The 27,114-nt window shown below is 39.2% G+C and overlaps 1 pseudogene; it reads right to left on the bottom strand.

Moving 5' to 3' along the window:
- The window catches only part of LOC149122546 (non-histone chromosomal protein HMG-14 pseudogene), a 37,222-nt pseudogene extending 10,108 nt beyond the window's left edge, over window positions 1-27,114 (bottom strand).

The following is a 27,114-nucleotide window of genomic DNA, read 5'->3' as shown; positions in this document are numbered from 1 at the left end:
GATGTACAAATTATGCATGAATAGAACATTTTGATGCATGTAACAACATAATACTTTACCCTTTTAGTATTTTTTGTTTGTTCTACTTAATACTATTGGTTGAATTCTGTAATTAATACACAGTTATTCTTAAGTGTTGAAACTTAACTGAAAAATGATCCTTGTTAAATATAAGAGTGGGAATAAGAGAGGGAAGAGATGTACAATTTGGGACATGCTCAATCAGACTTGCCCCAAATGATGGAGTTAGAAACATACCAGGGGATACCAATTCAATCCCATCAAGGTGGCATGTACCAATGCCATCTCACTAATCCAAGTGATCAATTTCTGTTCACAATTGATCATAATGATAGGATTAAGAGTCAAAGGGATCACATAAACAAGACTAGTGTCTGCAAATACTAACTGATAGAATTAAAAAGGGAGAGAACTATCCAACATGGGAAGTGGGATACACAGCAGACTCATAGAATGGCAGATGTCCTAAACAGCACTCTGGCCTCAGAATCAGCCCTTAAGGCATTCAGATCTGGCTGAAGAGCCCATGAGAGTATTTTAGGCATGGAAAGCCAAGGCACTCTGGCAAAAACAAAAACAAAAACAAAAAACAAACAAAAAAACAAAAAAACAAAAACAACCTAAATGAAAGATCTCAAGATCTCTGCGAGTGAGATCCCAGTGGAAAAAACAGGTCATCAAAGAAGGAGGTACCTTTCTCTGAAGGGAGGAGAGAACTTCCACTTTGACTATGACCTTGTCTAAATATGATCAGAGTTGGCAAACTCAAAAGGCTTCCATAGCCTTGGCAACTCATGACAAGAGCCTAGGGTGATTACTGAGGCCACAAACAAGAGTGTCAATTTGTTAAGTCAACAACAGGAGTCACTGTGCACTTACTCCTCATATAGGATCTCTGTCCTTAATGTGCTGTACATTGCGATTTAATGCTATAACTAGTAGTCAAACAGTATTTTTCACTTTGTGTTTCTGTGTGGGTGCAAACTGATGAAATCTTTACTTAATAGATACTAAATTGATCTTCTGTATATAAAGAGAATTGAAAATGAATCTTGATGTGAATGGAAGGGGAGAGGGAGTGGGAGATGGGAGGGTTGCGGGTGGGAGGGAAGTTATGGGGGGGAAAGCCACTGTAATCCATAAGCTGTACTTCGGAAATTTATATTCATTAAATAAAAGTTTAAAAAAGAAGAAATGAAGAACTCAATGTAAAATTTTAAAAAACACAGTGGAAACCTTAAAAACAGACTTGTTGAGGTAGAAGAAAGAAAGAATATCTGAGTTGGAAGAAAAAAATCTCTGAACTATCTCAGACAAAAGGAAAGAAGAAAAATTAGAAAAACTAAAACCAGTGTTCAAGATTTATGGGTCATAATAAAACATATGCCTTGGGAATTCCCACAGGTGCAAAAAGACAGAATGGATTACAAGACCTATTCAGTGAAATAAAAACATAAAAATTCTCTAATTTGGAGAATGATAAGGACACCCAAGTACAGGAAGTACATGGAAAACCTAATGGGTATGATCAGAAAATACCATCACCACAACACATTACTATCAAAGCTTCAAATGTAAAACATAAAAATTCTAAAATCTACAATGAGAGAAACACCAGATTACCTTCAAAGGACCTCCAATTAGATTGACAGCTGATTTCTCATGGGAAACCTGAAGGCTAAGAGAGAATGGAGAGACATAGCACGAGTGATAAAGAAAAAAAACCCAAACTGTTAACCCAGAATACTGTTCCCAGAAAATCTTTCATTTATAAATGAAAGTGAAATAAATACCTTCAAAAAAAAAAAGTTGAAAGAGTCCATCACAACTCATCCAGCCTTAAATATGATACTTAAGCATGTACTACACCCAGAATCAGAGAAAGATAGGCATAATAATAAAACAATTTGAATCTAGAAAATTGCCTAGTAAAAGAAAATCCAAAGCAAAACCAGGAATATTTAAGGGAAAGAATGGCAGTATAAATTCATCACTTATTAATAATATCTTTGAATGTAAATGGCCTAAATACTTCAATTAATTTTTTAAAGATTTGTTTATTTACTTATTTGAAAATCAGAGTTACATACAGAGAGAAGAAATGGTGGAGAGAGACAGAGAAGTCTTCCATCTGCTGGTTCACTCCCCAATTGGCCTCAATGGCCAGAGCTATGCCAATCTGAAGCCAGAAGCCAGGAACTTCTTCCAGGTCTCCCACACAGGTGCAGGGGCCCAAATACTTGGGACATCTTCTACTGCTTTCCCAGGCCATAGAAGAGAGCTGGATCAAAAAGTGGAGCAGCCAGACTCAAATCGGTGCCCATATGGGATGCTGACACTGCAGGCAGCAGCTTTACCTGCTACACTATATCATCAGCCCCTAAATTCTTCAATGTAAAGATACAGAGTGGCTGAATATATAAAAACAAAACCCATCTATGTGCTGCCTATAAAAAACACACTTCACCAACAGAGATACACAGACAGAAAATGAAAAAAAGTGGATAAAGATATTCCATGCTAATGGAAAGAATAACATGCATTATAATATCAGACAAAATAGACTCTAACACAAAAACTGTTCAAAGTGACAAAGAAGGACATTATGTGATGATTAAGGGATCAATTCAAAAAGAATATGTGACTATAGTATATGTATATATACCCAATATCAGGGTGCCTGGCTATTTAAAACAAATGTCAATGCAACTAAAGGGAGACATAAACTTTAATTAAACAATAAGGGGAACTACAACATCCCATTTTCATCAATGGATAGATCAACAAGACAGAAAATAAACAAAGAAACAACAGGGCTAATCTACACTACAGACCAAATTGACCTGATATCTGCAGAACATTTCAGCCCACAGCTGCAGAATACACATTCTTTTCATCAGTGCATGAGACTTTCTGTAGTACACAGCATCTGATAGGCCATAAAGCAGTGATAACAAATTCAAACAGAATCAGTTCATATCATATATCTTTTTATACCATTATGAAATGAAGCTGGAAATTAACTTAAGAAATTCTAGAAAATATGCAAACACATGGAGTTGAACAATATGTCCAGAATACAAAATAGGTCATAGAAGAAAGCAAAAGAAAATAAAAAACTCCCAGAAATGAATGAAGATAACACATCAAAATTTATGAGATACAGCAACAGCAGTGTTAAGAGGGAAGTTTATAGCAATTATTAACAACATCAAGAAATCAGGAAGACATCAGATAAAGGAACTAAAAATGCATCTCAAGGATCTAGAACAACAAGAACAAATGAAATTCACAATAGCTAGGAGAAAAGAAATAATTCAATTAGAGAAGAAATAAACAAAATTGAAACCAAAAATAGTACAAAAGATCAGTGAAATGAAGAGCTGGGTTTTTTTTTTTTTTTTTTTTTTTGACAGGCAGAGTGGACAGTGAGAGAGAGAGACAGAGAGAGAAAGGTCTTCCTTTTGCCGTTGGTTCACCCTCCAATGGCCGCCGCTGCAGCCGGCGCACCGTGCTGATCCGATGGCAGGAGCCAGGATCCAGGTGCTTTTCCTGGTCTCCCATGGGGTGCAGGGCCCAAGCACCTGGGCCATCCTCCACTGCACTCCCTGGCCATAGCAGAGAGCTGGCCTGGAAGAGGGGCAACCGGGACAGAATCCGGCGCCCCAACCGGGACTAGAACCCAGTGTGCCGGCGCCGCAAGGCGGAGGATTAGCCTAGTGAGCCATGGCGCCGGCTTAAGAGCTGGTTTTTTGAAAAAATAAAATGCACACACCACTGGTCCAGCTAACCAAAAAAAAATAAGTCCCAAATTAATAAAATCAGAGATGAAAAAAGGAGATGTAACAATGGATAGTGCAGAAATAAAAATAATCAGGAATTTTGACAAACAGCTATATGCCAACAAATTGGAAAATCTAGAAGAAGTGGACAGATTCCTGGACACATACAAAAACTTAGTCATGAAGACGCAGAAAACCAAAATACATCAATAACAAAGATAGAGACTGAATCAGTAATAAGCAACCTTCCAACAGAGAAAAGCCCAGGACTGGATAGTTCCACTGCTGAATTCTACCAAACGTTTTTTTTTTTTGGACAGGCAGAGTGGACAGTGAGAGAGAGAGAGAGAAAGAGAGAGAAAGGTCTTCCTTTTTGCCGGTGGTTCACCCTCCAATGGCCGCTTTGGCCAGCACACTGCGGCCGGCACACCGCGCTGATCCAATGGCAGGAGCCAGGTACTTATCCTGGTCTCCCATGGGGTGCAGGGCCCAAGCACTTGGGCCATCCTCCACTGCACTCCCGGGCCACAGCAGAGAGCTGGCCTGGAAGAGGGGCAACCGGGACAGAATCCGGCGCCCCAACCGGGACTAGAACCCGGTGTGCCGGCGCCGCAAGGTGGAGGATTAGCCTAGTGAGCCGCGGTGCCGGCTCTACCAAACGTTTTAAGAACTAATTCCAATTCTCAAACTATTCAACAATTGAAAGGAATGGAATCCTTCCCAAACTGCTACCACAGGGCCAGTGTTATCCTATTTCCAACACCAGAAAAAGATACAAGGAAGGAGAACTATAGACCAATATCCCTAATGAACATATATACACAAGTCCTCAGCAAAATACTAACTAGTCAAATGCAACAACACATCAGAATGACCATTTACCCAGACCTTATGGGATTTGGTGTGCAGGAATGAGTCAACATACACAAATCAATAAATATGATCCATCACATTAACAAACTGAAGAAAAAACATATACCTTTCAGTAGATGCAGAGAAAGTATTTGATAAAATACAATATCCTTTCATGATAAAAAATACTTCAGAAAATTGTGTATAGATGGAAGATTCAACATAATCAAGGCAATAAATGGTAAAAGCCACAGCCTGCATCATGTTGAATGTGGGAATATTGAAAGCATTTTCACTAAGATTCAGAAACCAAAAATAACCCACTTTCACGATTGCTATTCATTATAGTATTGGAAGTTTTTGCTGGAGCCACTGGGTAAGAAAAAGAAATCAAAGGGATACTAAATGGAAAGGAGCAAATCAAATCATTTGTTTGCAACTGACATTATCCTATATAGAGAGGAACCAAAAGACTCCAGTAAGAGAGTATTAGAACTCATTTTTTATTTGACAGGTAGAGTCATAGTGAGAGAGAGAGACAGAGAGAAAGGTTTTCCTTCTGTTGGTTCACTCCCCAAATGTCCGCTATAGCTGGCACTGCACCAATCTGAAGCCAAGAGTCAGGTGCTTCCTCCTGGTCTCCCATGCGGGTACAGGGGCCTAAGCACTTGGGCCATCCTCCACTGCCCTCCCAGGCCATGGCAGAGAGCTGGTCTGGAAGAGGAGCAACCGGGACTAGAACCCAGCACCCATATGGGATTCCAGCACCGCAGGTGAAGGATTAACCAAGTGAGCCATGGTGCCGGTCTGAATATTAGAACTCATAAGAGTTTGGTAAAGTGGCGGGATATAAAACCAACATCCAAAAGTTAATAGCTTTTATATGCACAAGCAAAGCTTTGGCTGAGCAAGAAGTTGTTCGATTAGTAGCGTTCACAACTATGACAAAATGTTTAAATTCCTTGAGATAAACTTAACCAAGGATGTGAAATATTTCTACAATGAGAATTACAAAGCATCAAAGAAAGAAACAGAATAGCCTCAAAAATGATAAAAGCTTCCATGTTCATTAATTGGAAAAATTAATATCATCAAAATTTCCTTATTACTCAAGCAGTATACAGGTTGAATGCAATAACAATCAAAACACCAATGACATTCTTCTCAGATCTAGAAAAAAGGATGCTAATATTCATAAGGAAACCTGAAAAACCCTGATAGGCTAAAGCAATATTAAGGAAGAAAAAAAAGGTGCAACCATCAGAATATCAGATTTCAAGACAGACTACAGGGCAGTTATAATCCAAACGGCCTGGTAGTGGCACAAAAATAGACATGAAGATCAATGGAGTAGTACTGAATCCCCAGATTTGTTAATCCACGCATCTCCAATTCAAAAGGCCAACAGACACATGGGAAAATGCTCAGGATGACGAGCCATCAGGGAAATGGAAATATAAACCAGAATGAGGCTTCATTTTACACCACTTAGAATGATTATTCATTCAACAATCAAAAAAGCAACAATGTGGTACAAAGGTGCCCTAATGTACTGTTGTGGGAATGTAAATTAGTACAACCATTAGAGAAGACAGTGTGGAGATTCCTCAGTCTGAAAATAGATAAACCTCATGATTCAGCCATCCAAAACCTGGATATTAATCCAAACAAAATGAAATCAGCATGTCAAAGAGTTATCTGTACTCCCCTGTTTATTGCAGCTCAATTCATAATAGCTAAGCTATGGAATCAACCCAGATGTCCATCAGCTGATGGCTGGATAAAGAAAATGGGGTGTATATAAGCTATGGAGTCTATTCAGACAATAAAAGAAGGAAATCTAGTCATTTGCAACAAAGTGCATATACTCAAAAATCATGATGCTTAATGATATAAGCCAGTTCCGAAGAGACAAATATCATGTTTTTTTTTTCTGATATGTTTCAGATAATGTAGAATAAAAAAAAGTACAGGAATGAAATGGACATCTTGTGATTTGCTTGTTGTTTTTATCCCTTGTTTATACTCCTTCAGAACTGTGGTCTTCTTACTTTTTATTTGTTGAATATTATTTTTAGTGGTGAATTTTTAAAAAAAGAAATAATTATTTTCTAAATAATATTTTTCTAAATAATTCTCTGATTAATCTGACTTGTTTACCAATAAAAATAATTTTGATTGGAAAAAAAGGCCTTCATTTTCTGTGAAAAAATGATACACATTTCTCAATTTTTAAACAGTGAATGTAATTTTAATAAACAATGTAATTATAATAATTAAGTAGACTCAGGGTTTAAGAAATAAGTGCATTGTAATAATCAGATGGTACTAAAATTTTAATATTCAAAAAAGCAGTATTTTACTTTAATTTATATCCCCAAACTCTTATATCATTTAACAAGCTCTAGAATTCCTACTAACATGTTAAATATTATACGTACTTTTCTGTTGATGCTACCTAATTTGTTCATTAGATCCTTTGTCTTATATTTTAAGATAATACTGTTCCATGTTTTTCATTGATGCCTCTGATTCAGACAGCCTTTCCTCAATGCCATCATGTTTCTGTGGCAGGTGCTTCAGATCTACTAAATAAGATAATTTTCTTACCATTTCATACATCACCTTGATGTTAAATAATGTTTATATTTAATCCAAAGGCATATACAACTGGTTTTATAGTTGTGATGGTTTGACATATGACTGTTCATATGTATGATGGCACACAAGTGCTAAGCATTCCAAAGGACACGTACTATGAATTTTGACCTTTTCCTGAGCTAGTAACATGACATACTATATGCTCTCAGAATGCTAGCCAGCAGTAGTGAGTTCCAGCTCCTACTCAACTGCACAAACACAAGGGCAAATATCCAACACTCAGCAGTAGAATGTGTCGAGCTAGGATGTTGAGGATGTTAGATGCATTATAAACATTGTTATATACTTTATTTTTGTATGTATTTATTTAAGTTTTACAAGTTTCATATACTTTCAATTTAACAATGAGACCATCAAATGTCCAGCAGCATCTGTACTTTGGATAATATCACCATATACACCACTTAACCTTCTTTTACTCAAGCATACACATTCTTGATGATTATTGTAATCAGGTAAGAGAGAAGGCGTCATCTTCCTACACAATCAGTATTATGTTACTTAGCCAACAGACTCAGTTCTCTATTTTTCTCCTGATAACACTTAACAACCTACAGAAGTATCACAGTACAATGGTATTTGGGTAGAATGAAGACTCCCATAGTTCTACAATCTTGAACTACTTTCCTCTCTTTAGTAACTTCACAACTCATTACCTTGTAAATCTTTTGCTGAAATTCTTCAAATAGATTCCTACTTTAGAGAAAGAATGTAATTTCAACGGATTACTTTGAAGGAATCAGAAGCAAATTCATGAACTAAAGAAATCCATACATGACATGAATGAAAATTTTTCCCCAAGAAATTGAGATTTTCAAAGATAAATCAAAATGAAATAATGGAAATGAAAAATTCAATAGAACAAATAAAATAGGTGGAAAGCCTTAAGAACAGACTCAGTGAGGCAGAAGAAAGAATATCTGAATAAAAAGACAAATCTCTGGAAATTTTGCAGTCTGAACAAAAAAAGAAGAAGAAATTAGGAAACTAAAAAACAGTATCAGAGATTTATGGGATACTATCAAATGACCCAGTATTCAGCTCTTAGGAATTCTTTGAAGGCGTGGAAAGAGTGAATGGATTAGACGGTCTTTTCAGTGAGATAATTACAGAAAACTTCTCTAATTTGGAGAAAGAAAAGGACATTCAAGTACAGGAAGCACATAGAATTCCTAACAGACGTGACCAGAAAAGATCTTTACCATGACACAATTTAGTCAAACTCTCTACAGTAAAGCATAAAGAAAAGATTTTTTTTTTGACAGGCAGAGTGGACAGTGAGAGAGAGAGACAGAGAGAAAGGTCTTCCTTTGCCGTTGGTTCACCCTCCAATGGCCGCCGCGGCCGGCGCGCTGCGGCCGGCGCACCACGCTGATCCGATGGCAGGAGCCAGAGCCAGGTGCTTTTCCTGGTCTCCCATGGGGTGCAGGGCCCAAGCACCTGGGCCATCCTCCACTGCACTCCCTGGCCACAGCAGAGAGCTGGCCTGGAAGAGGGGCAACCGGGACAGAATCCAGCGCCCCGACTGGGACTAGAACCCGGTGTGCCGGCGCCACAAGGCGGAGGATTAGCCTAGTGAGCCGCGGCGCCGGCCAAGAAAAGATTTTAAAATGTGCCCCAGAGAAACATCAGCTTACTTTCAGAGGATTTCCAATTAGATTCACAGCTGACTTCTCATCAGAAATCTTAGAGGCCAGGAGAGAATGTCAAGATATACTCCAAGTTTTAAGAGAAAAAAACTGTCATCCCAGAACACTATACCCTATAAGCTCTCATTTATGAATGAAGGTGAAATAAAGACCTTCCATAACAAACAGAAATTGAAAGAATTTGTCACCACTCATCCAGCCTTACAAGATGCTTAAGATGATATGCTACACACAGAAACGCAGAAACATAGTCACCATTATGAAAAAGGTAAAGGCAGTACATCTCCCAGAAAAAGTACAAAGGAAATCCAAGGTAAACAATAGGAATATTTTTGAAAACTGGAAGGCCAAAGTTGTTACTTATCAATAGCCACCTTGAATGTAAATGGCCTCAACTCTCCAGTTAAAAGATACAGACAGGTTGAATGGACTAAAAGTTAAGACCTATGTATTTGCTGCCTACAAGAAACACATCTCACCAACAAAGATAAACACAAACTGAAAGTGAAAGTAAGGAAAAAGATATTCCATGCCAATGGAAAGAAAAATAAATTGCAGGTACAGCCATTCTAATACCAGAATAAATAGACTTTACACAAAAACTATTAGGAGAGACAAAGAACCACATTATGTAATGATTAAGGGATTGTTCAACAGGAAGATGTAACTATTATAAATGTATATGTATCTAATTACAGAACATCTGTCTATTTTAAAGAAATTTTAATAAATCTAAAGGGAGACATAGACTCCAATACAATGGTAATGGGGAACTTCAGTACTCCACTTTGCATGAGTAGATCAACCAGACAAAAAGAAATCACCAAGAAAACAACAGAGATAATTGACACTATGGAATAAATGGACGAAATGGATACCTACAGAACTTTTTATCCTACAGATGCAAAATACACATTCTTCTCATCAGTGCATGGAACTTTCTCTAGGATTGACCACATGTGAGGCCATAAAGCAAGCCTCAGAAAATAAAAAAAAATTAACCATGCATCTTTTCTGACCACAATGGAATGAAGCTGGAAATCAACAACTCAAGAATCTGTAGAATATATGCAAACACATGGAGACTGAACAACATGCTCTGGAATCAACAGTGGATCATAGAAGAAATCAAAAAAGAAATCAAAAAATTTCTGGAAATGAATGAAGACAGCAATACAACATATCAAAACATATGCGACACAGCAAAAGCATTGTTAAGATCAAGTTTATAGAAATAGGTGCCTACATCAAGAAATTGGAAAGTCACCAAATAAATGATCTATCAATGTATCTCAAGGACCTAGAAAAACAACAGCAAACCAAACCCAAAACTAGCAGGAGAAAAGAAATATTTAAAATCAGAGAAGAAATAAACAAATTTAAAAGAAAAAAATACAAAAGATAAATGATGTGAAAAGCTGGTTTTTTGAAAAAACAAAAACAAAAACAAAAACAAAATTGACCCACCATTGGCCCAACTAACCAAAAAACAGATGGAGAGAGAGAAGACACAAGTAAATAAAAATAGATTAAAAAGGAAATGTAACAACAATCGTCACAGAAAGAAAAAATATCATCAGAAATTACTACAAAGAGCTAGATGCCAACAAATCAGGAAAACAAGAAGAAATGGATAGATTCCTGGGCACATTCAGCCTACCTAAACTGAGCCATAAAGACATCAAAAACCTAAACAGATCAATATCCAACACAGAAATTGAAACAGTTGGGGCCAGCACTGTGGCGTAGCAGGTAAAGCCACTGCCTGCAGTGCTGGCATCCCTTATGAGCGCTGGTTCGAGACCTGGCTACTCCACTTCCTATCTAGCTCTCTGCTATTGCCTGGGAAATAGTGGAAGATGGCCCAAGACCTGGAAGAAGCCCCTGGCTCTTTCCTTCAGATTGGCACAGCTCCAGTCTTTGTGGCCATCTGGGGAGTGAACCAGCAGATGGAAGACCTCTCTCTCTCTCTCTCTCTCTCTCTCTCTCTGTATTTGTGTGTGTGTGTGTGTATCATTCTCTGTGTAATTCTGACTTTCAAATATATAGATAAATCTTTAAAAAAAAGAAATTGAAACAGTAATAAAGACCCTCCCAGCAAAGAAAAGACCAGGACCAAATGGCTTCACTGCTGAATTCTTTTTTTTTTTTTTTTTTTTGACAGGCAGAGCGGATAGTGAGAGAGAGAGAGACAGAGAGAAAGGTCTTCCTTTTGCCATTGGTTCACCCTCCAATGGCCGCTACGGCTGGCGCGCTGCGGCCGGTGCACCATCCTCCGATGGCAGGAGCCAGGTGCTTCTCCTGGTCTCCCATGGGGTGCAGGGCCCAAGGACTTGGGCCATCCTCCAATGCCTTCCCGGGCCACAGCAGAGAGCTGGCCTGGAAGAGGGGCAACTGGGACAGAATCCGGCGCCCCGACCGGGACTAGAACCTGGTGTGCCGGCGCCTCTATGTGGAGGATTAGCCTATTGAGCTGCGGCGCCAGCCACTGCTGAATTCTATCAGACATTTAAAGAAACTCCAATAATTTCAATTCTTCTCAAGCTATTCAAAAAAATTCAAAGGGAAGGAATCATCCCAAATTCCCTCCATAATGCTGATATATTTTATTTAATTAATTAATTTAACTTTATTTTATTCCTAAATCTGAAAAAGAAATAACAGACCAATTTCTCTGATGAACATAGGTGCAAAAATCCTCAACTAAATAATAGCCAGTCAAATCCAACAACACATCAGGAAGATCATTCACCTGGACCAAGTGGGATTTAGTCCAGGGATGTAGGAATAGTTCAACATTCACCAATCAATCAATCAATGTGATACATAACATTAACAAATTGAAGAACAAAAGCCATATGATTACTTCAATAGATGCAGAGAAAGCATTTGATAAAACACAACAGCCTTTTTTGATGAAAACTCTAAGCAAATTGGGTTTAGAAGGAACATTCTTGGGCTGGCGCAGTGGCTTAATAGGCTAATCCTCCACCTTGCGGCGCTGGCACACCAGGTCCTAGTCCCTGTCAGGGCGCCAGATTCTGTCCCGGTTGCCCCCCTTCCAGGCCAGCTCTCTGCTGTGGCCCAGGAGTGCAGTGGAGGATGGCCCAGGTGCTTGGGCCCTGCACCCCATGGGAGACCAGGATAAGCACTGGCTCCTGGCTTCGGATGAGCGTGGTGCACCTGCTGCAGTGCGCCAGCCGCGGCGGCCATTGGAGGGTGAACCAGTGGCAAAAGGAAGACCTTTCTCTCTGTCTCTCTCTTTCTCACTGTACACTCTGCCTGTCAAAAAATAAAAAAAAATAAAAAAAAATAAATAAAAGAAGGAACATTATTCAACACAATGAAGGCAGTTTATGACAATCCTATGTCCAGTGTCATATTGAATGGGTTAAGAGAGTTTATAAAATGAGAAGACCAAACCCTATTTAGGAATTTCTTTGTCTCTATTCTAAGGACAATAATTAGCTATACCTTACTACAGATCCTAAAAATATTTCAAGTTTTCCAACTAGCTAAAATGTATTAAATTAGATATGAAATTGGAAACTGCTGGTTCTGAAACAATAGGCTGAAGGGGAATTTCACTTGGTGTATTCTATGGTATTAAAGCAAACAAAACAGTATGAAACCAGAAATTTAAATTCAAATCTTGATATACCTGTGGTTGATTATGTTCTCTTCTTTCAAGGCATTCTTAGGCTTTCAGAGGCGTTGTTTCTAAGTCATTCTGTGTTGGAGTACTGACACATTCCAATTCAGCTACCTCACTTTCATGCATACCAATTCTGCAATGGCCACACAACAGCTTCTTGAACATAGTCCATTTGGTGTTCTTTCCTTGCTACTGTCTATAACAGCAAAAACACTGGGTCTTATTATTGGAATCACACCCTTCAGTTCTTTGCTGTGGGTAAGCCTCAAATCCAGAAGGCACTCTTAGCACAATAGTGAGATAAATGTCTAGTGTTCACTCAAATAGTGTTATTTTAACTAGCACTTTTTAACATTTGTACTACTATGTCTAGATACCCTGAAAGATCTACATTGTTAGTTACATGTATTACTTAGCATAGTATGATGAAAGCCTTAACTTTTTAAAAACGAAAAATAAGATGTATTTTTATCTTCTCAACTGAGAGTTTATGATTAAGCTTTCACTGATAGTTTATCGCTTCATGAAAAGAATGATTTTACTTCTTTGACAGGTGGAATTATACAGAGAGAAAGATACACAGAGAGTTTCTATCTGCTGGTTCACTCTGCAAAAGGCCTCAACAGCAAGTGCTGGGCTAGGCTAAGACCAGGAACCTGCAGCTCCAGCTGGATCTCCCACTTGGGTGCCAGGGGTCCCGTGTACTTGGGCACTCTGCTGTTTTCCAGGGACTTTATCAGGGAGCTGTATATGAGGTGAAGCAGCTGGGGGAAAAATGGTACTTCTATCAGATGTGAGCATCATAGTTAGCATTATAACCTACAGTGCCATGCTGCTGGCCCAAAAACTCTGCTTCTTTAAAGATAACAGACTGCCTAGGAGACACTATACATCTTCTTGTATTATGAAAACTGGTTTGGGTGCTATGCTTTTTTTTTTATTTGACAGATAGAGTTAGACAGTGACAGAGAGAGAGACAGAGAGAAGGTCTTCTTCCTTCCATTGGTTCACACCCCAAATTGCCGCTATGTCTGGAGCTACGCCAATCCGAAGCCAGGAGCCAGGTGCTTCCTCCTGGTCTCCCATGTGACTCCTGGCTTTGGCATGGCCCAGCCCTGGTTGTTGTAGACATTTGGGGAATGAAACAGTGGATGGAAAATCTCTCTGTCTGTCTCTCCTTGTCTCTCTCTGTAACTCTGCCTTTCAAATAAATAAAATAAAATATCAAAAATGGGAAAACTGATTACCTTGATTTTACTGGTACATAGTTTACATACTTCGAAATGTCACATTGTAAACCATAGATATATACAATTGCTAATATAAATAAAAATTAAAAATCTGATAAATTTGAATACATAACCATATAGTTTTACTAAAACATGTTGTTTAAACTTCAAAAGTATGATTATGATTCAGAGAGGTGCAAATAAAATTTAAAAGTGCCCATATATCAATGTGGACATGCTGAATACTGGGGAGGAAGTGATCTTTATTAGAAGAACAAATCAGGATCCTGAGAGGATAACTGTGAAACCTGATGAGAGATGCATCCGCGTGCCACTACTGTAACACATCAGAACCATTTGTACAGTTATACTACAATCATGTCTTTCAGTGCTTCCTTAATTTAGGAAATACATGTTTGTGATAACTGTGAACCTGAATGTGTAAATAATTTGTAAGCAGAGAAACTTTTCTAGCTGAGCAACTTGGATATACTTTTTAGAAGATTCATTAACAAGAATCATCCTATTTTTTCATACACATATTGATTGCTGCTATGTCTCTATACTCTGCATCCCCTAGGTATTTTTAAAAAATGATTGCAAACTTGTATCTTTGAAATGCAGAAGTAGTGAGACAGATAGAGACAATAAAGAGAGGCAGTGAGCAAAATATCTTCCATACTCCTCATATATCCACAATAGCCATGGTTAGGTCAGGTTGAAGCCAGTAGCCTGGAATTCCATCTCGGTCTCACACATGTGTTGCAGGATCCCAACTACTTTGTCAACATCCACTACACCCAAGACACATTAGCAGGGGCTGGTGCCGTGGCTCACTTGGTTAATCCTCTGCCTGTGGTGCCAGCATCCCATATGGGCGCCGGGTTCTAGTCCTAGCTGCTCCTCCTCCAGTCCAACTCTCTGCTGTGGCCCGGGAGGGCAGTGGAGGATGGCCCAAATGCTTGGGCCCCTGCACCCGCATGGGAGACCAGGAGGAAGCACCTGGCTCCTGACTTCGGATCGGCGCAGTGCCATCCATAGTGGCCATTTAGGGTGTGAACCAATGGAAGGAAGACCTTTCTCTCTGTCTCTCTCTCACTGTCTGTAACTCTACCTATCAAATAAATAAATTAAAAAATAAAAAAAAACTTAAAAAAAGACACATTAGCAGGAAGCTGGATCACAAGCATTTAGGAGCCAGGCCTTGAATCTTGAACTTGTACAGGATGCAGGCCTCCCAAGGGGAGGCTTAACTCACTGCGCCATAATGCTTAACTCTCATTCAGCTATCTTATGTTTCTTGCTCTATCAGGGAAGAAGTTACATAAAACATATCTAACTAATAATGCATTATAAGATTTCAATACTGAAATATATTTATCAGAAAGAAAAAACTAGTTGAACTGTCACAGAATTTATTAGTATCATTTTAGATTTCAGTATCCGGTAATATCTAATAAATATAGTTTTGGTATGAAAGAATGAATTTTATAATGTCTTTCATTTACAAAAGTCACTTCATTTGGTGTGTTATATTAGTCTTCTAAAGGATTTGATGCAGGGTCCGGTGCTATGGCTCAGTAGGCTAAGCCTCTGCCTGGGGCACCTGCATCCCATATGGGTACCAGTTCATGTCCCAGCTGCTCCTCTTCCCATCCAGTTCTCTGCTATGGTCTGTGAAAGCAGTAAAGATGGCCCAAGTGCTTGGGTCCCTGCACCCACATGGATGACCTGAAGAAGCTCCTGTCCCTGGCTTTGGATGGTCTCAGCTCCTGCTGTTGTGGCCATTTATCGAGTGAGCCAGTGGACAGAAGATCTTTCCCTCTGTCTCTCCTACTTTCTGACTGTAATTCTATCTCTCAAGTGAATAAACAAAATCTTTTTAAAAAAATTTGATGTAGCATCTAATTTATGAAACATTAGCTATTAGAAAACAAGTCAAGGTTTCAATCTTCAAATGACTCTCAGCTGAATAACTAATCTCCATGAAAAATTGGGAATCATTGCTTGAGAGGTTTGAAAAGGAGAAATGAGTGCCTGCAGTGTATTCCAATGGCAGAACACCATCCTGCTTCCAGTAATGTTTGGAATAGCAATAACCTAACCTTCTGTTTGCAGAAGCCAACATCCAATGGATTTCATGTCCATTTTGAATGAGATTCCCTGGTGATACTTAACATTTGAGAATCTCCAGGCTTTACTGAGTATGCTTCCACATTTTTCCCTAATTTACATTTTCAGAATCTAACCTCAAACTCTTCCATATCACATCTCCAAAGCTGAAACAGCACAAGACAGTAAAATATTATCTTGGACTATTTCTTGGGTTATTAGCTTTCTTGATTTCTCCATAACTGACTGCTTTCTGTTACCTTCCCAAGTCACTTTTTGGCTTAAAATACTATGAAATGAAGTGGCAATATTTAAACAACACCAAATTATATATAAGGATGGATGACCAGATACAAATTATTTTACTTTATCACCCTAAAGTATACATACTTGCTTCATTTCTTTGCTTTATTTCCTATGCTCTCTTCTTTTCTTCATTTCTTTCGCTACTTTTGTTATCTTGATTTCCTGGGTTTACTCACATCAAACATTACTTTTAACTGGAACTAATAATTCAAATTCATTAGAAGCACACAATTGAATTGATTGTTGACATCTAAAAAGGTACAGAGCTGCATGACAAGAGCCTGGGTGATTACAGACGTATAAATAAGAACGTCAATTGTTAAATCAACAACAGGAATCATTGTGCACTTACTCCCCATGTAGGATCTCTTTCCTTAATGTGTTATACTATGAGAGTTAATGGAAAAACTGGTCTTCAAACAGTACTTTTTTAAAAATTTTTATTTTATTTTATTTATTTTTTGGACAGGCAGAGTTAGACAGTGAGAGAGAGAGACAGAGAGAAAGGTCTTCCTTTTGCCGTTGGTTCACCCTCCAATGGCCGCCGCGGCCAGCGCACTGCGGCGCACTGCGCTGATCCGATGGCAGGAGCCAGGTACTTACCCTGGTCTCCCATGGGGTGCAGGGCCCAAGTACTTGGGCCATCCTCCACTGCACTCCCTGGCCACAGCAGAGAGCTGGCCTGGAAGAGGGGCAGCCGGGACAGAATCCGGCGCCCCGACCGGGACTAGAACCCGGTGTGCCGGCGCCACTAGGAGGAGGATTAGCCTAGTGAGCCGCGGCGCCGGCCAAACAGTACTTTATACTTTGTGTATAAAGTAGGCCTGGACCAGTCTTACACCAGTGTTCAGAATCCATCATGCTCTACCACATGGGTGGCAGGGACTCAGATAGAGGAGTCATTGGTGGCTGCCCCCAGGATGTGCATTATGAGGAAGCAGAGCAGCCAGGACTTGGGGTTAGACACTCCCATGTGGGATGCAGCTACCTCAAGCAGGGAACATAGACCACTGTACTGCACCATCTGTCCAGCCTGGTACATTTGTGAAACTTAAATAATAACTACAATGATTTGTCTGCTCTTATTAAATATTTCTTTGCCTTGTTTAAGATAATTCTTAGTTCAGAAAGAGTTACATTCATACCTAGTACAAGTATTTCCTTACTATTATTTGATCATTATGTACAGAAAAGATTTTGTGAGCACCTCGACATTTGATTCAATCATCCTTCCTGTCAGTAAAAGATTTAGGAAAAATCTTCAGGAGGACAAGCTTTTGGCCTAATGATTCATCTTCCTGTTGTGGTGCCCATATCTCCTGTCTGGGTTCCTGGGTTTTTGTCCTGTTTCTGCTCCCATTTCCAGCTTCCTGCCAATGCCATTCTGGAATGCCTAGGTAACAGCTCAAGTAGTTGGGTCCCTGACATGGGAGACTTGGATTGAGTTCTTGGATCCTGGCACTGGGTGGCCTTTGCAAGCATGTTGGAGACAACCAGTAGATGGAAACTTTCTGTCTTGACTGCTGCTTTCTCCATATCTGTCTCTTTATCTATCCCTACTCCTATTTCTTGATAGGTGTGTGTCTTTTTCAGGATTTTCAAATACTAAAAAACCTCAAAAAAAAAAAAAAACCAACACAATATGGATGTCAAAATAGGTTTTTTACACATCTTTCTGATAATAGTCATTAAAGGTTCATCATTATTCTGTTATCACATACACATGTTTATTCTAATATTTAAGTCTTCAAAATTACTTTTAGAAAAGACTCATATCAATTTCAATTGATGTCATAAAACTGAATCTTTTTTCAAGCCATAAAACTTTTGTATTACTCACAGAATAAACAAATTTAAAAGGCAATCCAGAAATAAGGGAAAACCATGACAAAGGTCTATACTAGATCTTAGCCAAAAAGCCAAGAAGTGATATGACAAAGGTTTAATAAATTCATCAATTATGTCTGCAAATTGTTTTAGAAGGAGAAGCAAAGGAAAATTAGAAGCTAGAGAGTTTTATAGCAAATACTAGTTATTTTCTGTGGAGCTTTTTAATTAAGGTTCTTTCAAAGCTTCTGTACTGGGAATGTGGGAAAAAAAATTAAGAGTGTGGGTGAACTCACAGTGTTGTCAGGACTTTGAGTAGTCTCAGTGGGAGACGCCACAAGCTTGGTTGGCCCTGGCTACCTGGTGAGAGACACTGCAGGGGAATCTGGCTGCTTCGGCCCTAGTTATCCAGTGAGAGACACCACGCCAAACCTAGGTGTGTCACCTTAGGCACACCCTTAATCCTGAAACAGAACAGAGATCTCTGACCACACCTACCACAAGCCTCTAAGAGATTCACTGAAAGCAGACAGTCCACTTATCTACAGAATCATAGTACAATGACAAAAGCTGCCACAGCAGCATACTACAGGGCAGTTATAATCACAACAGCATGGTACTGGTACAGAAACAGATGGATAGAGCAATGGAACAGAATAGAAACACCAGAAATCAAACCAAACATCTACAACCAACTTTTATTTGATCAAGGATCTAAAATGAATTCCTAGAGGAAGGACAGACTATTCAACAAATGGTGCTGGGAAAACAGGATTTCCACATGCAGAAGTATGAAGCAAGACGCCTACCTTACACATCACACAAAAATCCATTCAACATGGATTAAAGATCTAAATCTATGAACTGAACCATCAAATTATTAGAGAACATTGGAGAAACCCTGCAAGATATAGGCACAGGCAAAGAATTCTTGGAAAAGATGCCAGAGACAGAGGCAGTCAAAGCCAAAATTAACAATTGGGATTACCTCAAATTGAGAAGTTTCTGTACTGCAAAGAAACAGTCAGGAAAGTGAAGAGGCAACTGAAAGAACGGGAGAAATTATTTGCAAACTATGCAACTGATAAAGGATTAATGACCAGAATCTACAAAGAGATCAAGAAACTCCACCACAACAAAACAAACAACCCACTTAAGAGATGGGCCAAGGACTCAAACAGCCATTTTTCAAAAGAGGAAATCCAAAGGGCCAACAGACACATGAAAAAATGTTCAGGATCACAAGCCATCAGGGAAATGCAAATCAAAACCACAATGAGGTTTCACCTCACCCCGGTTAGAATGGCTCACATACACAAATCAACCAAGAGCAGATGCTTTCTAGGATGTGGAGAAAAAGGCACACTAATCCACTGTTGGTGGGAATACAAACTGGTAAAAACACTATGGAAGACAGTTTGGAGATACCTCTAAATCTGAACATAGCCATACCATGTGGCCCAGTCATCCACTCCTCAAAATTTACCCAAGGGAAATTAAATTGGCAAAAAAAGAGCAATCCGCACCTCAATCTTTATTGCAGTTCAACTTACAATAGCTAAGACAGGGAATCAACCTAAATGCCCATGAACAGAAGACTGGATAAAGAAATTATGGTATATGTACTCTGTATAATACTATATAGCAGTAAAAAAAAATCTGGTCATTTTCAACAAAATGGAGGAATCTGGAACACATCATGTTGAGTGAAATAAGCCAGTCCCAAAGGGACAAATAGCATATGTTCTCCCTGATTGGTGACATCTAACTGAGCACCTAAAAGGAAACCTGCAGAAGTGAAATGGACACTATGAGAAACAATGACTGGATCAACCCTTGTCCTGACTGTTGAGGAACAGCTTACTATTTTATTCCTTTTAGTATTTTTTAATTCTACTTAATATCACTGGTTGAACTCTTTAATTAACACACAATTATTCTTAGGTGTTTAAATCCAATTGAATATTGATCTCCGTTAAAAATAAGAGTGGGAATAAGAGAAAGAAGAGATGTACAGTTCGGCACACAGACACTCGGACATACCCCTAATGGTAGAGCTAGAATTGTGCCAAGGGACTCTAAATCCCATTAAGCTGGCATGTACCAATGCCATCTCACTAGTCCAAGTGATCAATTTAAGTTCATAATTGATCATAAAGATAGGATTGTCAAAGAGATCACATAAACAAGACTAGTGTCTGCTGATAATACCTGATAGAATTAAAAAGGAGAGAATGATCCTACATGGGAAATGGGAAACACAGCAGAATCATAGAATGGCAGATGTCCTAAACAGCACTCTGGCCTCTGAATCAGCCCTTAAGGCGTTCAGATCTGGCTAAAAAGCCCATGAGAGTTTCTCAGGCATGGAAAGCCAAGATATCGAAGCAAAAAACAAAAACAAAAACAAAAAAAACAACCAACCAACCAACCAAACAAAAAACCTAAATAAAAGATCTCTGCGCGATCCCAGTGGAAAGAATGTTCATCAAAGAAGGAGGTACCTTTTTCTGAAGGGAGGACAGAACTTCCACTTTGAAAATGGCCTTGTCTAAGTAAGATCAGAGTTTGTGAATTCACGAGGCTTCCATAGCCTTGGCATCTCATGACAAGAGCCTTGGGTGATTACTAGCGTCATAAATAAGAGTGGCAATTGTTAAATCAACAACAGGAGTCACTGTGCACTTGCTCCCCATGAAGGATCTCTGCCCTTAATGTGCTGTACTATGAGAATTCATGGTAAAACTACTACTCAAACGGTACTCTACACTTTGTGTTTCTGTGTGGGTGCAAACTGTTGAAATCTTTACTTAGTATACACTAAGTTGATTTTCTGTATATATTATAATTGAAAATGAATGATGATGAAGAATGGAATGGGAGAGGGAGTGGGAGATGGGATGGTTCCGAGTGGGAGGGAGGTTATGGGGTGAAAAGCTGCTATAATTCAAAAGTTGTATTTTGGAAATTTATATTCATTAAATAAAAGTTGAAAAGAAAAAAAAAAGAAAAAGTCATCAATACCACTGCCATCAGGCAAACAGAAGCCAACACCACAATAAGATATCACCTCACCTCTTTTAGAATGACCATGATCAAAAACAAAGATGTAACAAATTCTGCCTAAGATGAGAAGAAAGGAGAACACAGCTGGAGGGCATGTAAATTAGTGCAGCCACCAGGAAAACAAGATGGAGATTTCATAAAATTTTAAAAACAAAACTACCATATTATCCAGGAATGCTACCACTGGGTATATCTCCAAAAGCCATAAAACCATTGTATCAAATGAATACCTGGAGCTACATGTTTATTCCAGCACTGTTCACAATACAGAAGTTATGGTTGGGGCCAGCGCTGTGGCATAACGGTTAAAGCCCTGGCCGGAATGCTGGTATCCCATATGAGTGTTGGTTCTAGGCCTCCTCTTCTGATCCAGCTCTCTACTATGGCCTGGGAAAGCAGTGGAAGATGGCTCAGGTCCTTGGGGCCCTGCACCCATATGGGAGACCTGAAAGAAGCTCCTGGCTCCTAGCTTCAGATCGGCTCAGCTCCGGCCATTGCAGCCATTTGGGAAGTGAACCATTGATGGAAGCCTTCTCTTTTCTCTCTCTACCTCTCTCTATAACTCTGTATTTTAAATCAATAAAAATAAACCTTTAAAATACACAAATTATGGAATCAGTGAAGGTACCCATCATCAGATTAATGGACAAAAGAATATGGTGACAGTGACTGTAGATTCAAAAGGCTTCCCTACCCTTGGCAGCTCATGTCAAGAGCCTCAGGTGGGCCGGCGCCGCGGCTCACTAGGCTAATCCTCCGCCTTGCGGCGCCGGCACACCGGGTTCTAGTCCCGGTTGGGGCACCGGATTCTGTCCTGGTTGCCCCTCTTCCAGGCCAGCTCTCTGCTGTGGCCAGGGAGTGCAGTGGAGGATGGCCCAAGTCCTTGGGCCCTGCACCCCATGGGAGACCAGGAAAAGCACCTGGCTCCTGGCTCTTGCCATCGGATCAGCGCGGTGCGCCGGCCGCAGTGCGCCGGCTGTGGCAGCCATTGGAGGGTGAACCAACGGCAAAGGAAGACCTTTTTCTCTGTCTCTCACTGTCCACTCTGCCTGTCAAAAAAAAAAAAAAAAAAAGCCTCAGGTGATCACTGATGTCATATGTAAGAGTGTTATTTGTTAAGTTAACAATAGGAGACACTGTGCACTTACTTCCCATACAGGAATTCTGTCCTCAAAGATTATATTATGGGAATTCACTGTAAAACTTGTTCTCATAGAACAAGTTGTATGTGCAAACTGTTGAAATCTTTATAGTATAGAGTTGGTCCTCTGTATATAAAGTTAATTGAAAATGAATCTTAATAGAGAATGGGACTGGGAATGGGTGGGTGGCAGTGGGAGTGGGAGGGCAGGTATGGTGGGAAGAATCACTATATTCCTAAAGTTGTACTTATGAAATGTCTACTCATTATGAAAGGTCTTTTTGGAACAACAAAAAAAGAAATATGATGTGCATACACACAATGGAATGCCATAAAAAGCACAAAATTTTGTCATTTACAGCAAAATGATGGAACTGGAGATCATATTAAGTGAAATAAGCCAGACACAGACAGACAAATATTACATGTTCTCCTTCATATGTGGCAACTAAAAAGAAACTCAATTCAATTAAGAGCTGTGTTCGGTTAGAAGGATAGAGGGGACAGATGAGTGTGGTTCATTAATTGTGACAAATATAATAATAAGAGACATAAAAATAAATTAAAATTTTAAACAGTTATCAAATCCCAATATTCTGATCTGTTTTCTATAACCTGTCCTCTGGAGCCAGCACTGCAGTACAGTGGCTTAAGCCCATCCCATGTGGGTATCAGTTCAAGTAATGGCTGCTCCACTTCCCATCCAGCTCCCTGATAATGTACCTGGGAAATCAGCAGAACAAACCCCAGGTCCTTCGGCCACTGCAACCCATATGGAACACCTGGATGGGATTCCAGGCTCCTGGCTTTGGTCTGTCCCAGGCACAGCCTTTGAGACCATTGGAGCAGTAAACCAGGAGAGGAAAGTTGTCTCCAAGTCTCTGTCTCTCCCTCTCTCTGCTAACTCTACCTTTCAAGTAAATCAATAAATCTTTTTTTAAATAAAAAAAAATCTTCCTTCTATGCAGTTTTCCTCTGCAAACTGGCAGTTGCCTTTGAATTCCTTTCTGGTATTCTTTCATTGGGGTTCTTCTAATTCTTTTCTTATTCTCTTCTGTTGGGCACACCAGACCATTTACCCTTACTAATTAAAACACACACACATTTATAACATGATAAAGGATGGGTAGTGGGCTTAGAATGCAGGAAACTGGGTGCCTGCTTTGTGATAGAGTGGGTAAAGCTGCTACCTGCAATACCGACATCTCATATGGCTGCTGGTTCAGGTCTTGGCTGCTAACTTTCCAAAGGCCTCAGAAAAGCAGTGCCGGATGGCCCAAATGTCTGGGCCCCTGCCACCCTTGAGAGACACCTATATGGAGCTGTGGGCTTTCGCCCAGCCCAGTGTTAGCTTTTTTTTTCATGGCCATCTAGGGAGCAAACCAGTGAATGGAAGATAGCCTTCTCTCTGTCTCAATGACTTCCAAAGTAAATAATTTTTTTAAAAAATGAGGGGGGTGGATACGGCAACTTCAAATCTCATTTCTGCTACTTACTCTAACCAGATAAATCTCTGAGTTTTAGGTGTTCCAAATGAACAACCACTTGGCTAAGATGTGAGGCACAGGTTGGAGTACTATTGGGTTTTTTGATTATTTTCTAAGAGTCCTTAAGATCTTAACATTCTATGTGTTTTTATTCTATCTATAGAAAACTTGGAAATACTTACCAGGTAAACATGCAAAAACATAGGAGAACAAAACGCTTTACTTGTAACCTTACAAATCTTCTCTTTATCTGGTTTTGCAATGAAATTGTATTAGAACACAGCAACATCTCATCATTAGCACATTGGTCATTGTGCCATTTGGGTGGTAATGGTAGAGATGCGTTGTTGAAACAAGGATCACGTGGCTCCAAATCTAAAACACGGCTATCTGGGTCTACAGTTATTATTACTGATTTCATATTTCTATAACATTTGATAGTTTAGAGAGGTGGCATGCCACCAAAAGTGGTCCCCTACACAAGTCACACTGAATCTTTGCTCAACCATTGAAAATGGCATCCAATAGAGAACATGAAAACCAAAATATATACCCAATACTTCATAAAAATTTTTCCAATCATGCTAGATAACTGTATTTTTCCCAACTCATAAGATAAAAATTACTGTGTCACAACACTATGTAGAGGACAATGATCCTAAAGTATAACCCATGGAGGCTTCCTAGATTGATTTGTATACATCTTGCATGATCCCCCAGAGACAGGCAAAAGCCACAGAAAATCAAGTTTCTCAAATCAGCTCAATCCTGAGCTTCTTTAGCAAGCTCTCTGAGGGTAGAGTAAGGTTATTTAATGTTGCTGTCAGAACTTCTGTAGGCAGAGCACAGATGGTTATAAAACTGTAAATCCCACTTTTCTATATATTAAAACAATGTAAATTTAATTTTTGGCTTAACAAATAACATATAAATATTTCATAAATTCTCCTCTACTGGAATTGAATACTTTAATTTTGTAATTATTTGCTTAAAATGCATTTAGAATTATGCTGTAACTCTGTTCATAATGCCTCAAAGAAGAAATATTTGGTATGGTGTATGTGTTCAATTTTATCCAAATGTCTGTGAGGTGAAAGTATTTTCAATCTATACAAAGAAATCTGACATGCATAATAAATCTTCTCTCCAAGGAAAATTTACATTCTGGCAGTATTATCTGTCATGAATATAAATGAAAGAATTGTAGCCCAAGATCTTTATTATGCTTCACAACCTGGATGGCAAGAGTCAGGACTGTGAGAGTCAAAAGTGTCACAGAAGGGAAAGTTTATTGACAAAAAGGAAACTTTGTGCTGGCTCTGAAGAATTTATTCCGAGATACATGAAAGTATCCACTTAAGTTTCGTAAACATTCACAAGTGAAAATAAATATTTTTTAGAAAACTGAGGCTGAGCCTCTGCCTGCAGCACTGGCATCCCATGAGTGCCTGTTCTTGTTCCAGCTGTTCTACTTCTGATCCAGCTCCCTGCTAATGGCATGGGAAAGCAGTGGAAGATGCCCTAAGTGCTTGGCTTCTGGAATCATGTGGGAGACCTAGAAGAAATACCTGGCTCCTGATCAGCCTAGCTCTGGGCCGTTGTGGTCATTTGGAGAGTGAACCAGCAGATGGAAGACCTCTCTCTCTGTCACTCCTGCTCTTTGTTTGCTCTGCTTCTCCAATACATAAATAAAACTAAAAAAAAATAGCCTGACATATTTGTATTGAATTTCAAGACCCAGCTTTGGTTGCCTTGACAGGGTCAGATCAAATGATTAAGCAACTGGAAAATCCCCAACCCTACACAAGACAACTCCAATCTTCAATTCATTTCTTGATATCAGCTCCTACACTTCCCTCCTCTACTCAAAACATCACTGTGATTCATGACACGAGAGCTCTCATGACTCTGAAAAGAGATCTGATGCCATCTGATGCCACATTAACAAACCACAGACAACAACAATTATCTTTGTATTGGTCTTTTTATGCATAAATGATAAAAATGAGCCTTGACATAAAAATATTGAATAAATTTATTGTAAAAATGTAAATCTAGTTAACAAATAAAAATGAAAAAATTAAATTCAATTTATTAATAATAGGAAACATTAAAGGATTCCTGAGAGATCATAAAAACAACTGAGACTGAGAATCCATTAGGTTTAAAACAAATTGGCATGAATAAAAGCCAATTTATATAAACTACAAATATATAAACATGGTACAAAGGAAAAGTTATGAGATATAGCATCAAAACTGGGATGAACAGTTCACACAAAACACTGAATTGAATGTTAATTTCAAAAAAAAAAATACTTCCTGCTGGACTGAGCATTTCTATTGACTCTATCACAGTCTTAAAGTGTGTTAAGATGTGGCCAGCACTGTGGCATAGCAGGGGAGGCCACCACCTGCTAAGCCAGCATCCCATGTTGTCACCAGTTCAAGACCTGGCTGCTCCACTTCCAATACATCTCTCTGCTATGGCCTGGGAAAGCAGTAGAAGATGGCCCAAAGCCTTGGGCCCCTTCACCCACATGGGAGACCTGGAAGAAGCTCCTGGATCCTGGCTTCAGGTTGGCACAGCTCCGGCCATTGTGGCCATCTGGAGAGTGAACCATCAGATGGAAGACCTCTCTCTCTCTCTCTCCCTCTCACTCTCCCCCTCTCCCTCTCTCTGACTCTCCTGCTCTCTTTGTGTAACTGTGACCTTCAAGTAAAATAAATAAATCTTAAAAACATAAAGTGTGTTAAGATGAAGACAGCAATGTGATTATTTCCCAAGTATAGAATTAATGACTACCGTTAGTGCATATGTATCAGTATCAATGATTTCTTTACCTCAAAATTTCAGAAGTGAAACAGTGTCTTTACCTTAAATATCTCTCACACCTTTAAATTCCTGAATATAATGGTATTATTCAGCTGATAAGCAGATACAGTTATGAGCTGTATGGTTTTATATTCACTATGTAGCCATAATCAAATCTAACTACATTTTCTTTCAGGGAGTTTAAAATCACTTTATTGTCCCTGGTATTTATAATTCTCTGTCCCTTGTGATTTTCATATTCACTCCATTTTTAAATGCAGCTGCTTTGAATTGTAGTCCCATGCTTTTCCATTTCTTTTGAAATTGTTTGAGTTCCGGGTTCCGGCAAGATGGCGGAATAGGAAGAGAGCACACTGATAGTCCGGGAAAAGACAGTTTAGTAAAAGTGGGGATACTGCAGGTTCAAGGAAAAGTTAGGGAAGAAACAGCATAGGAATCTCTTCTGGACTACTGGTTCACAGTGGACCTACATGGAGGGCATGGCTGCCCAT

This window comes from Oryctolagus cuniculus, chromosome 13, assembly GCF_051225735.1.
Source record: "Oryctolagus cuniculus isolate XC-2025 breed Fujian yellow rabbit chromosome 13, ASM5122573v1, whole genome shotgun sequence".
Taxonomy (NCBI): domain Eukaryota; kingdom Metazoa; phylum Chordata; class Mammalia; order Lagomorpha; family Leporidae; genus Oryctolagus; species Oryctolagus cuniculus.
The sequence above is the reverse complement of the archived record's forward strand: the minus strand, read 5'-3'. Positions and strand labels throughout refer to the sequence as shown.